This window comes from Notamacropus eugenii, chromosome 4 (genome assembly GCF_028372415.1).
Source record: "Notamacropus eugenii isolate mMacEug1 chromosome 4, mMacEug1.pri_v2, whole genome shotgun sequence".
Lineage (NCBI taxonomy): Eukaryota > Metazoa > Chordata > Mammalia > Diprotodontia > Macropodidae > Notamacropus > Notamacropus eugenii.
The window spans coordinates 272,706,551-272,719,921 of record NC_092875.1 but is presented as its reverse complement, the minus strand read 5'-3'; the positions used below and the strand labels follow the sequence as shown (position 1 = coordinate 272,719,921).

At 38.2% G+C, this 13,371-nt stretch overlaps 1 protein-coding gene across 5 annotated transcripts in view; it reads right to left on the bottom strand.

The window, feature by feature from the left end:
• Positions 1-13,371, bottom strand: part of LOC140501243 (lipoxygenase homology domain-containing protein 1-like) — a 680,545-nt gene that overhangs the window by 443,690 nt on the left and 223,484 nt on the right. The gene's annotated exons all lie outside the window — the stretch shown is intronic.

Here is a 13,371-nt window from a genome sequence, read left to right as displayed (position 1 = left end):
ATTCAATTCTGACCCACTCATCATTCATCTACAATGTCAAACTTTCCAAGATATAAGTACTAATACAGTAACTTAATGGGTTGCATATTATACTAAGGGTAACAATGATTCCTCATCCCTTTATTTTCCCATGTCAGTGGTTAGAACTATCTCTTTTAGAACCTGTGTAATTCCTTAAGCAGGTACCTTAGTATTTCTGGGGTTTTATGCAATAGATATGATGTCATCAGGAGGACCTCTGAGTCTATAAACAATCTTTTTCTCATTTGAATTCTGCTTAGGACATCCTACATGGCAGCAGGGAATACCTTTAATAAACACCTCAATAGAACAGAAACACCTTTAATAAACACCTTTAATAGAATTCCTGTCTAGTTATTTTTTGCTATAGCCTGTTACAAAATTCTTGTATGATGATAACATACACATGGGAGAAGAATGGTTGGAAGAGACTCTTTGAAGATTAAGTTAAATCTACCAAAGAGGTTTCTGGGAGGTGTCCAATATGGACAGTGAGTAAATGTAATAAACAGTAAACAACATAATAAGAAGAATAAATGAAAAAACAGTGAGGAAATATACAGATGTAAATAACTATAATAAAAAGAATAAATGAAAAATACATAGAAGAGATCCCAGCATAGTACTATGAGAAGTGTGAGGAAGGAGAAAGTAGAAAAGGAAGGAAAACCTTCATGGAGTAGCTGGCATATGAGTTAGGCTTGAAAGAACAGAGATACTCCAAACAGAAAGTTAAGAGTCATTTGGAGAGGAGAGAGAGAGAGAGAGAGAGAGAGAGAGAGAGAGAGAGTTTGGAAAATGACTGATCCAGTCACCCATTCCTAAAGTGGAGTTGATATGACTTGGAAACTCATGGGATAAGATGGGGAAAGGAGGAAGAAGAATCAAAAGATATGAAAAGTTGAAGGGGAAAGGTTTAGTGAGAAAATTATGAGTCCAGTATGAATGTGAGTTGTCATTGGAACATGCAGGTAGAGATATCTAGAAGTTAATATTGGAAATATAGCACAAGAGTTCTGGGAAGAAATTGGTGATAGGAGCAATAACTATAGATTTGAGAATCATAGGCATGGAAGTAATTGTTATAACCACGGAAGTGTATGAAATGGTCAATGGAATTGGTCTAGAGAGAGAAAATAAGACAGCCAAGGACAGTTGGAGGATCCCCATTTTTAACAGGTGGAAGAAATTATAAAGATTCAGGAAAAGAAACAGGGAAAAATAGACTTAGAAACAAAGTAAACTAGGGAACGGGAGAAAGGAATAAACATTTATAGAGTGCCTACTAGGTTCTGGCCTGTTGCTGTTCATCCTTCATTTTCAAAAAGGACCAGTGACATCACAGGTGATGTCTTAACTTGCTAGTGAGTTGGATTTAAGTAAGGCAGAGTTACACAAAGTCATCAGCCTCACTCTTTCTTTCAGAGTCAACAAAATCCAGTGGTAAGACAAAAGTCAGGATGACTGATGATGGCCTGGGATGCAATGGATGACCTTGGCATCTTCAATGCCTAAGCAACCAATGCCTAAGTGCTCCACAGCACTTGTTTCAGCTGTCTTAATGGCCATTGGAATAAACTGTTCTCATCTACCCATTCTACTAGGAGAAGTTTTCATATGCTTGGAGTAGACATCCCCCTAACTCACCAACAGATCTGAGACCTGTCAAACCCTCAACTAGGTTCAGCCTATCTGCCAAGACAGCTTTACTAGGGTGTAGCTGCTGTGAATTCTACAGCTTCTTGGAGCCACAGGTGAGAGTTGGGTAACAGATGGATACCAAAGGTAAATAAGCAGCCCTGAAAAGGACTCGTCAAGTTCTTATACCAGAGGTGCTAGTCTTCCTTGAATACCCCATACACCTCTAGATGCCAGGCACAGTTCCAAGCACTTTACAAATACTATCTCATCTCATCTTGTGAGATAGGTGCTCTTATTATCCCCATTTAACAGGTGAGCAAATGAAAGCAGATAGAGGTTAAGTGACTTGGGCAGGATCATGTAGCCAATATGTGACTGAGGCCAAATATGAACCCAGGATTTCTTGACTCCAGACCTGGTGCTCTATCTATTGAACTACTAGCTGCCTCTGAACTGTAACAGCCCACTGGCACAGAGGCCAAGGAAAGGTTGATTTTAAGAAGATAGTAGTTCACAAGGTCAAATGCTAGAGAAATAACAAATACAATGAGAAAAGAAGGCAACAGACTTAGCAATGAAATGGTCATTGCTGATTTTGGAGAAAACTTTTTAGTGGTTAGGACAAAAACTTGATTGCAAGGGCTAGGGAGTGTATGGATGGTGAAGCAGCAGAAGCAATAAATATAGACTACTCTTTCTAAATGTTTATTGGTGAAGGAGAGGAGAGAGATTAAGATTTTAGGGTGAAGGAATGGCTAACCCATAGAAAAGTGATTGTTTTTTGTTTGTTTTGGATAAGTGAACTTATGCATGCTAGTAGATGGAGGGGTGGGAAGTGGGTAGGGAGAAGTCAGTATTAAGAGGCATATTGGAGAAGGCAGAAACTTAAAATTATGTGAGTGTTAGAGCAAGACTATGGAAAAAAGAAGAGGCATGGGATCAAGGGAACAGATGGAAGTATTAGTTTTGGAAAGAAGGAAGACAACTTTAAAGAAACTAAGAGGAATAAGGGATAAGAGCTGAAGAATTTGATGTCAGTGTCAATGTCCTCAGTAAAGCAAGAATAAGGTCATCCTCCAAGAGCAGGAGGAGAGTTGGTACTTGGGGAAAGAAGAAAAATTCTTATGGATTCCTAGAAGAGGTGTGTAAATTTTGTTCAGGACTCACAGAAGTGAGGGTGAGCATTTGGAGAAGACAAGACCATACTTCCTGCCCTGATAATGATTTTCCTATAATGCATCATGTCTTTCATAGACAGTGTTGTCTGAAAACCTATCTTGTTCTTCCTTTTACGTTGGACTCTATAGAAAATCAATAGCAAATTTTCTAGGGAACTTCCCTACTTCAGATCAAATACCACTGATGTCAGTAAAAGTTTTATGGAAAGAGCATTTCTGAATCAGCTCCATTTAACTTTAAAATCATGACAACTCAAAATAGAATACCAAGGAATTATGATTCAACTTGCTCTTTTTAAAGATGTGAGGAAATATCCAAAAATCTTGTCTCTTCAGTTTCTTTTTTGGAAAAAAATTCTCTTTCAGTTCTTAAGCAATAAGTGATGATAAACTTCTGAAAGATCACAATGATTAAACTTAGTAATGTTGAAAGCTGCCCTTTACAATGAAATGGTAACACACTGGCAAATATAATGTGTAACAAGTGATAAATGCTAATACCTAAGTGAATTATCAGAAATGAAAGGACAGCAGAAACCTAGTTTGAAGGGGGCATTCCACAAAGATCTGAAATTCAGCAAACAAGTAATTATATCAGTTTTCAGAGAATGTTATCAGGGAATTCTACAAAAGATAACATTGAAATGCAGAAGATATAGAAAGCAAGAGAACTTATCTAAAATGAGAAGGAATACTATTACAGGACAAGTGAATAGCAAAAGAAGGTGCTAGGTTAATAAGGAATTTTGTGTTCCTACTTATTTCAGAGAACAAAAAGTTTTTTATTTGTGTGTGTGCGTGTGTGTGTGTGTGTGTGTGTGTGTGTGTGTGTGTGTGTACAGTTTCTTCTCCCAGAAGTCTACTTAGACATAATTAGCTCAAAGACAAAGCATTTACTAAGATTCCATAGTAAGGACAGTAACTAAACAATATTTCCTCAAAAAACTGGGGTATACTCTCCAACAAATATATAGAGCATCATTTGGAAGATTTGGAAGATATATTAAAGTATATCAGAAATGAGATATACTTGCAGGGAACACATGTAGCCAAGGCAGCTCATGCATCTGGAAGCACAGAGTTCCATTGTCCCTTCTCTCATAACGTATTCATTCAGAACACCCATGCAGATTCAGTGTGGGGTACATATTGCAATTGAGCTCTCTGGGCTTGTTCTTCTCTGTAGCTCAGTTCTTAACAGCCATGGTTAATTCTTCCTTGAATCTATGATTGACTCTCTTCTCTGCTGCCAATGGTCATGCTCCTTGGAGCCAATTCCTGATCTGTCAATCTATCTATCTTTTTGTCTCTGCTGGATGTGACATCTCCCACTGGGTGAGTAGCTCTGCTGCCAAATGACATGAGTGGAAAGAAAGGAGAGGAACACCCACTATTCCTGTGGCAAAGCACAGGGGTTATGCTCTACAAAGCTGAGGAAAGCTTTGATTGCATCAATTACATCCAGGACTCACAAGCTTAATATTTTAAAGGCTACTTCTGGAGAGCCCAATCTTCATCCAAGCAATGGCAAATTATCCTTCCAATTCTACCAAGGAGATTTCTTCTCACTTTGTTATGGGACAAAAAGTCAATAATCTTTGCACTTGAATAATGTATACTTTACCTCTATTTTCTGCCTCTTTCCATGATTATATCAACTAGGCTGGGAGACAGGAGGAATCATTTCATCACCAGTACAAGATGGAATCCATGAGAGAAGACAGAGGAGGAAAAGAGAAAAGAGGTTGAAAGGGGTCAAAACTAAGATCAGGAGTTCTAAATGACACAGAAAAGAAAGGGAATAAATAGAAGTCTGGACTTTGGGACTAACAAAAGTCTCAGGAAGTTAGATTTATTAGACATAGAAACCTAATGCAGGACATTAGACTTTTTTCATTAAGAGTAAATTTTAGATGTTCTAAATTAGCAACATCCCTTCCTACATTGAATGATAAAAATAATTTTTTAAACAGCCAGTAGAAGGAAACCTGTTACCAACACTAAGAAAAAGAGATTGCTGTTCTTCATTCATTTCAGTCATATTTGACTTTTCATGGGCAGCTAGGTGGTGCAGTGGATAGAGCACCAGTACAGGAGTCAGGAGAACCTGAGTTCAAATCTCACCTCAGACACTTGATACTCACTAGCTATGTGACCTTGGGCAAGTCACTTAACTCCAATTGCCTCATCTTGGGTTATCTCCAGTCATCCTGATGAATATCTGGTCACTGGATTCAGATAGCTCTGGAGGAGAAATGAGGCTGGTAACCTGCACAACCCTCCCTCACTCAAAACAAAGTCAAGTGCAAGTCATGTCATCATTTCTCTGATAGCATAGTCTTTTTCAGCAGCGAAGGATGAACACACGCAGGACTGATTTGAACTCAGGTCTTCCTGACTCCAGGCCTGGTATTCTATCCACTATGCCACCTAGTTGACCCTAGCTGTTGAAAGAAACAGTAGGTAATGGTGATTCTTTTTGGGGAGATACAAAGGCAGCTTATATGTAGTCCTAGCATGACCTTTGAAAGGTATAATGTTTTCCTCAGAACTTATCAGAAATACATTGGAAATCCTTTATCTTTTCTCAAGCACAATGACTGCCAACTTCTCCTGCTGATTAATGGATGAATAACAATGTGAAAAGAAATTTTGAAGTTCTGAACAAGAAACCAAAGGATTTGAAGACCAAGGTACAATGCTTTTATCTCTTCTTCAAGATAAAGATGGGGCTTTGAAAGAGAAGGAAGCATATTGGAAGGGGGAAAAGAAGCTATAGGATATGAACAGCAGGCTACATGGATGATGCTGAAAAAAAAATGTTTCCTAGGTCATGATATAAGGAATCAAAATGAAGAATTCTTGAGTGAATAAGGAAAAACAAACCAAAAAGTATAGGTTTCAAAAACTGTAGGGTAGGACTACCAGAGCTATCATGGGGGAACTTCAACACAAAACAAATGGTTGTAAGTTTGTACCAAGACTGGGACTATAGAGTTCTGAATTGTTCATTAGCCGTAGCAGCAGCAAACTATGGAGAGATAACTAGTGAGTGACCCACTTCCACTTCCTGGGCCATGCCATAATACTCCACAGATCTGTGACCTAGCTGATGTAGATAGTCCCTCCAATTATGTAGATCACAATTCATCCTTCCTCATCTCTGCCTCCTAGGTTCCTTAGCTTCATTCAAGTCCCATATGAGATTTTATCTTTCAAAGAAAGTCTTTGCTGATTCCCCCTTAATTTTACTGCCTTCTCCTTGTTGATTATTTCAAATTTAACCTGCATATAACCTTGTTTGGACATAGTTGCTTGTATATTGTCTCCCTCGTTGGACTATGAGCTCCTTGAGAACAAGGACACTCTTTTGATTTTCTTTGTTTCCTTAGTACAGAGTCTGGAACATAGTAGGCATTTAACAAATATTTACCGACTACCTGAGCATGTTACAGTTAGATTGAACAGTGTTTACAAGAGCTTGTTGATCAGAAACTCAAAAGTGTATTATAATTGGTTCAAATAAATAAAGAATCTTGCAGAATGTTTTCTCTGAACCGCTGGAGTCTTCTGAGATTAAACACTTTGCTGAAGATTTTTCTGAGAAGAGGCTTTGTCTCAGCATATCTCCAGCATTTCCTCCTGTTCGTTAGACTGGAAAATCCTCAGTATTACAGTATTTGCTCTAAACCTTCTCTGGAGCCTGAAGTTCAGAGGTGAATGAAAATGAAAAGGAGCAGGGAGGCATTTACCAACTGGTTTAACACTTTACAAAAGTAAAGTTACAAAAAGTAAAGATGATCCTAAGAGTGTCTGGGGCGTAGAGTTAAGTAGTTTTTTTCATAAATGCACCAATGCTCAATACCTAAACTCTCTTTAAATTCTCTATAGCCAAGCACTTTAAGGAATGTTTTTTAAATGAACCAAATTGCAGCATAGTTCATTAAAAAGAACAACAGTCAGGATCTGTGAGATGTGTTCTGCTCCCAACTTTGCTGCTATCGCTATTTGTATGACCTCAGGAAAGTCCTTCAAGACCTCCCTGGGCTTCAGTTTTCTTATCTATAAACAGGAAGAGATTTTATGACTTTAAAAGCACCTCTTAAAATCATAAAAAATTGTGTGGTTTGTTCATTTGTTGTTTGATTTTTTCTTTTCCCGACACTCTGTAGATGCAAAATGTAAATGCAAAATGCAGTCATAATAACTGATATCCAATGAGTGCTGATCTCCCTTTGGTGGTGCTGTGGCAGCTTTCCTCCTGGGAATCAAGGCATTATCTTTAAAGCAGAGCCATAACTATGAATTCTTACCCCAAAAGGCAAATTAAATTGGGGTACTGGCAAGGGGGAAGGAGGTATTACGGTGGTACAAAAGACTGTCTCTCTGGGTATTATATAGTCAAATCAAGAAGTGGGATGGTGCTCTTCCAGAGAGTCTTCCCAATGCCCCCATCCCTTGAGCTCCTAGAAAGAAGAAGGGGGGAAATGACAGCAGACTACCACATGATAGTGGAAGGAGGTTGGCCCTGGGAGAAAAGAGATATGTCAATAGGTTCCTGAGAATATCTGGAAGGAATCACTGGGAGAAATAGCAGCTGATTCACTGACTAGAAGCAAAGAACTGTCACAGTGGTTTCCCAAGATGTTGGCACCTAGATTCCTTCCCTAGTTATAACCCTACCTCCAAGAAGACTAAAGCTTAGTCATATCAGAGGTTCAAGGAACTCTAAGGGAGCTTAGGGTTCTAAAAGGTCTAAAAACCTCAAAACTATGTTGGATGACAGGAGATAGAGTATAATATGTGAGAGTTAGATAAGGAGTTAAAAGAGTTGGGTTTGATTCTCCACTCAAACACTTACTTATCTCAAGATATTTTGAGTTTCAAATGAAATACTTTACAAAATGCCCTATTTGTCATTTAGCAAAGGGCAGGGAAACCTACACAGAATGTTTAGTCTGGGGATATAAAAGTTAAAATTCTGTCATTGACTTTTCTATAACTTGTTAGGTGATCTACAACTATGAAACAGAGGGTCAGAAGCTAGATGTGATTTCATTGGTATAAGGAATTCTCAGAACAAGGAAGCTTTGTCACCAATACAAATCAGCACCTTTTGCGCAACTAATAATCTTTGAGGGCACAGAGCGGTGAAGAGACTCTGTCAAGGTCAGACAGCCAGTATACATCAGAGACAGGAATTATATCCACGTCTTTCTGACTGTGAGGCCAACTTCCCTTTCGTGATGATAGTCTGCCTCTTATGAAACATAGCTCTTGATTTATATAAGATTATTATCATATTGATCAAAATATAGGCTGTGGCCCCCAAATTAATCAATGAACATTTATAAAATACCTATTTTGTACCAGGGGAAGGACCTTACAATCTATCAGGGGGAAAATACATGTATACAAGTACATAAAAAATAAATGCATGTTGGAGAGGACCCTACTAATTGGGAGATGAGACAAGTCTTTACATAAAAGGGGAAAACTGAGCAGAGTGTGGAAAGGAACAAGAGAACGAAGAGATGAATTTGAGGAGGGAGACCATTTGCAGCATGGAGGACAGCCAGTGCAAAGGCACAGGACACGGAGTGTTATACGTGAGTACAGGTCACTGAGGCTGGATAGTAGAGTGCAAGACAGAAGGCAATATGTGGGGAATCTAGTAAGGTTGGAAGCAATATGCTTGTGAAGAGCTGCACGTGACAAATACAGGAGTTGCATTTGATCCTAGGAACAGGGAGACACTGGAGCTAACTGAACGGGCACATCATGGGGTCAGAGGGTGCTTTAGGACAATTGCTTTAGCAGTCCCACAAATGATGGGTGGATTGCACTGGGGAAAGAGCTGAGTCTGTGGAGGTAGAAACAATGATCATCAGCAACTGATTAGAAATGGAAGGTGAGTATAAGTGAAGAGTCAAAATGAATACTGACCTTCGGAATATGAGGAATTGGAAGGATTTCTGTGACTTCAACAAAAATATAGAACTTTGGAAGAAGGATGAATTTTGAGGGAAAGATAATGAGTTCAGTTTTAGGCATGGTAGATTGGAAATAACCAATTAGCCATCTGAGATGCACAACTGGATCTCAGAGGAAAGACAAGGCAGGGTTGAGGAATCTGAGGCCTTGAGGTCACATGTGGCCCTCTAGGTCCTCAAGTGTGTCCCTTTGACTGAATCTAAACTTCACAAGACAAATTCTGTCAAAGTTGAGGACCTAGAGGGCCACATGTGCCCTCTAGGCCACAGGTTCCCCACCCTTCATATAATTGTTTGGGAATACTCTACATAAAGATAATTATTAAAACAATGGAACTGAAACCACTAATTGTTAAGAGAGAGTGAAGAAAGGGCCCCAGACTTAGGGCTACATTTACAAGCTAAGGGGCATAATGATCATAAATCAGCTAAGGAAAGTGAGGAGCGGTCATACAGTTATGGGGAGAGCCCAAAGTGTAAAGTAATGAAAATCTAAAGAGAAAATCCAAAAGGAAAAGAAAGGCAACAGTGTCAAATGCCACAGAAAGGCTGAGAAGTATGAGGATTAATAAAAATGGAAGGAAGGAAGGAAGGAAGGAAGGAAGGAAGGAAGGAAGGAAGGAAGGAAGGAAGGAAGGAAGGAAGGAAGGAAGGAAGGGAAGGAAGGAAGGAAGGAAGGAAGGAAGGAAGGAAGGAAGGAAGGAAGGAAGGAAGGAAGGAAGGAAGGAAGGAAGGAAGGAAGGAAGGAAGGAAGGAAGGAAGGAAGGAAGGAAAGAAGGAAGAATTACTCAACTGGAACTGGCCAATTGAGTCCCCAGTGGGGCATTTACTCAGAAAGGAAAAATAGGTGAGAAAATTAGAGGGAGAAAACCAGACACCACCAGTCAGAGAGAAAAAAACAGAGACAGAGAGACAGAGACAAAGAGAGCCTAAAAATAAACACCAATAATTGACAACATTTAGGGTTATATGAGTCAATATTAAAGGGAAAATATGAAATATCGTAATTTATTCTTTAAAAACATGCCTTTCCTTTGTTTATTCAGATAGGGTTTTCTTTTATTTCTCTCCATGTAAACAACAGCGCTAAGAAAAAACAAAGTGCTGATTTTAGCCAGAGTTTATTTGCAAGAGTTTACAGTAAAAATGGATCTAACAGAACTGATAAAAAAAAATAAAACAAACAACAACTAACCTGTGGTTTCCAACTTTAAAACTGCAATTTGAGCTGGAAACCATAAAGGGAGAAGATAGAAAAAAGGCGATTTCTTTGAAAAGATTTTTTCCATTAAAATGAACCTTAATCTACTGAAAAGCCAGAAACTTAAAAGAAAAACAGAATTTTTTTAATCACATAAAATCTCATCATTGTTTTAATTCCTAAAAGAACTGGATGTAGTTTTAGGAATATCCTCAAAAGCATTTAAAGCTCATTTGCAGAGCTCCCCCTGCTGATTTACAATAGCAAATATTAGCTGTTCTGCAAGAAAACATTAACATAAAAATGTACTCTTGCCTCCTGAGAAACCTGTGCAATTCCTGGGGTATGGTCATAAGCTGGTACAGCCTCAGCCTTCCCACTGACTACTGAAGAAAGATTAAACTCCTTAGCATGGCATTCAAAGACTCCTCTCCTTCTCCCAAAGCTGACCCCAAGCTACCTTCCACCATGGCTCACCCAACTTTTTCATATACCATTGTCCAACCAAACCTGTCACCATTCAAATAGACTATGCTTTCCCACCTCCTCACCTTTGCCTATGTTGTTCCCAATGCCTAGAATGACCTCTTGTTATTTTTTATGTCCTATATATTCTTCCATGTCCAGATGAAATGCCTGTCCTACACAAAGCTATTATTGATTTCTCCCCACTAGATGAAGGCATTTTTCATCATCTGACCTCATATTACTTTGTATTCCTCTTATGAACTTATATTCCAATTAATATTATTTGTGTATATTCCTTCTAAGACTGTAAGGTCATTCAGATCAAGGATTGTGTCTCAGGATCACACGACCATAAATTTAGAGGCAGAAAGGGACTTTATGGACCATCAAGCTCATATGAAGAAACTGAGACCCAAAGAGGTTAAATGACTTTAACTTTGTTAAAATAACTATTAAGTTTCTAAAGTACAATTTGAACCCAGATCAAACTGACAAATCCAATGCCCTATGCACTATGTCTTGTTGTCTTTCCTTACATTCCCATATTCTTCTGTGTCTATAACACAAAGCATTGAATATATTGCTTTGTAAATATTTGTGGAATAAACTGATTACTGATGAACTTGGACTCAGGAGGAATTGGGTTCAGCTCCCACCTTCAATACTTACTATAGGCAATTAACATAATTCACCCTTTGGGAACCTTGTTGTCTTCATCTGTTGTGATTTATCTGGAGATTTAAATTACTAGACTATTTGTGTTTTTATCCTAGGATAAGGAAATAAATCTAATCAATAAATACCCTTTGTAAAATCTCATTTTCCTGATCTCTCTCACTCTCTCTCTTTCTCTCTCTCTTTTCCCCTGCTTGTGAAGTGAGTCATCCAAAACTACATGATAAATTTAAGAGGTAAAAAAAAGCCTTCGACAGAGTACAATATTGATTTATGCTAAAAATCCTACAAAGTATAGGCATAAAATGATCTTTTAAACACACACATTTTAAAACATCTAAAATGAAAAAATATATTATAATTAATAACTATACACAAAAAGCTTTTCTGATACAAACAGGAGTAAAACAAAGATGTCTCCTTTCCTTACTATTATTTGATATAGTTCTAGAAAAGCAAAGAATAACAATAAGAGGGAAAAAGAAAAACATTAATATAGGTGAAGAAGAGGTAAGACTATCACTGCTTTCAGAAAAGGGAAGTTAATAGGAATATTCCCTCTGAAATGCACCAGATACAACAACAGACTGAAAGTAGAACACCCAGCTGTGCATGTGGTTCTGCTTTCCTCTGTATGCGTGGCCTAGTCCATTTCAAGGAAGATGTATGGACCAAAACTTGTCTTTCTATTGTTACATCTACACCCCATTCCAATCCCATTATAGGTATCATTTTCTCCAGTTAAGTTTGTTAGGTAATAATGTCACGTACATATAAGAGCAAAAATAATCTATATTTCTATTGCCCACACATATTTATAAAGCATTCTTCTAATAAATCTGTGAGATACGTAGTGCAAGGATCCTTACAGATGTAGCACAACATTATCTCATTTTATAGAAAAGAAAACAGAGCTCAGAAATTGTGACGTGGCAGAGGTCACACAGCCAGTCGAGTGAAGGATTAGGATTTAAACAGAATATTCTTTTCTCTTCACTCCATTGTCTCTAATTTATGGTAGACTTCCTGAAGACAAGGGCCAGACCTTCTTTCTTTCTTTTTTTAATCACTAATACATTTGCTCTCACTTCAAGGATTTATAAGGCTAGTGCTATAGAAGCTGATTATTTACTCCTAGACATAACACCAGAAATTTTGAAAGCTGCTTCTAAGTAACATTAGTACCTTCAGGTGGAATTATCTGGACTAGTAACCATACTAATCCTAATAGCTAGCATTTACATAATGCTCTAAGATTTGAAAAGCACTTGATAAATACTATCTCTTTATTCTCAAAACAAATTGGGAGATAGGTGGTATTATTAACCTCATTTTACAGGTAAGGTGAGGCAGGGAGATGGTGTAGTGGATAAAGTGCCAGGCCTGGAGTCAGGAAGATCAAATCCTCACTGAGATAAATCCTGCCTCAAATGTTGATCTCTAGGTGACCTTGGGCAAGTCACTTCACCCGGTTTGCCTTAGTTCCTCATCTATAAAATGAGCTGGAGAAGGAAATAGCCAAATACTGCAGCTTCTTCACCAAGAAAACCCCAAACAGAGTCACAAAGAGTTGAACACACCTGAAAAACAACTAACTAACAACAGATAAGCCAACTGAGGCTGAGAAAAGTTAAGTGATAAGGCTGGATTTGAACTCAACTAAACCAACAAGATAGACTTTTTACAGATATAGAGAACTGAGAAAACGGAAAACAGCCCTTGATCCAGGCACGTTTGTTTTGTCTGGTTTTTTTTTTTTTTTTTACTCAAATACTGACATGGATTGGTGATTTTGTTTATATGTATGTTTCTTCCACATCACAATTCATCCATGCCTTACCATCTTGTAGGATCTGGTGCAGGTCTTCCCTTAAATTTGGCTCAATTATATTTGAGGCTTTGGGGCATTCTCTTCACATCACAATGACATAGAGAGAAGAGAAAGACTATCCTTTGGCTATCCCTTGCTCTCATCGAGTGGCCAGCATGGTCTTATTCCATCAGACTTTTTTTTACTGGCATTCTGTACTCTGGTTCTTCTTCATACATCCTTATTTGAGAGGTCTTGCAACCTACTCATGCTCCTCATTTGCTCTCATGTTGCTTTATGAGTGATTGTTATATTTTAAAAATAACTTGCCATGTGCAAGTTTTAACAGGGCAAGATGTCACCAGATGGTGGGTGATGAATGCT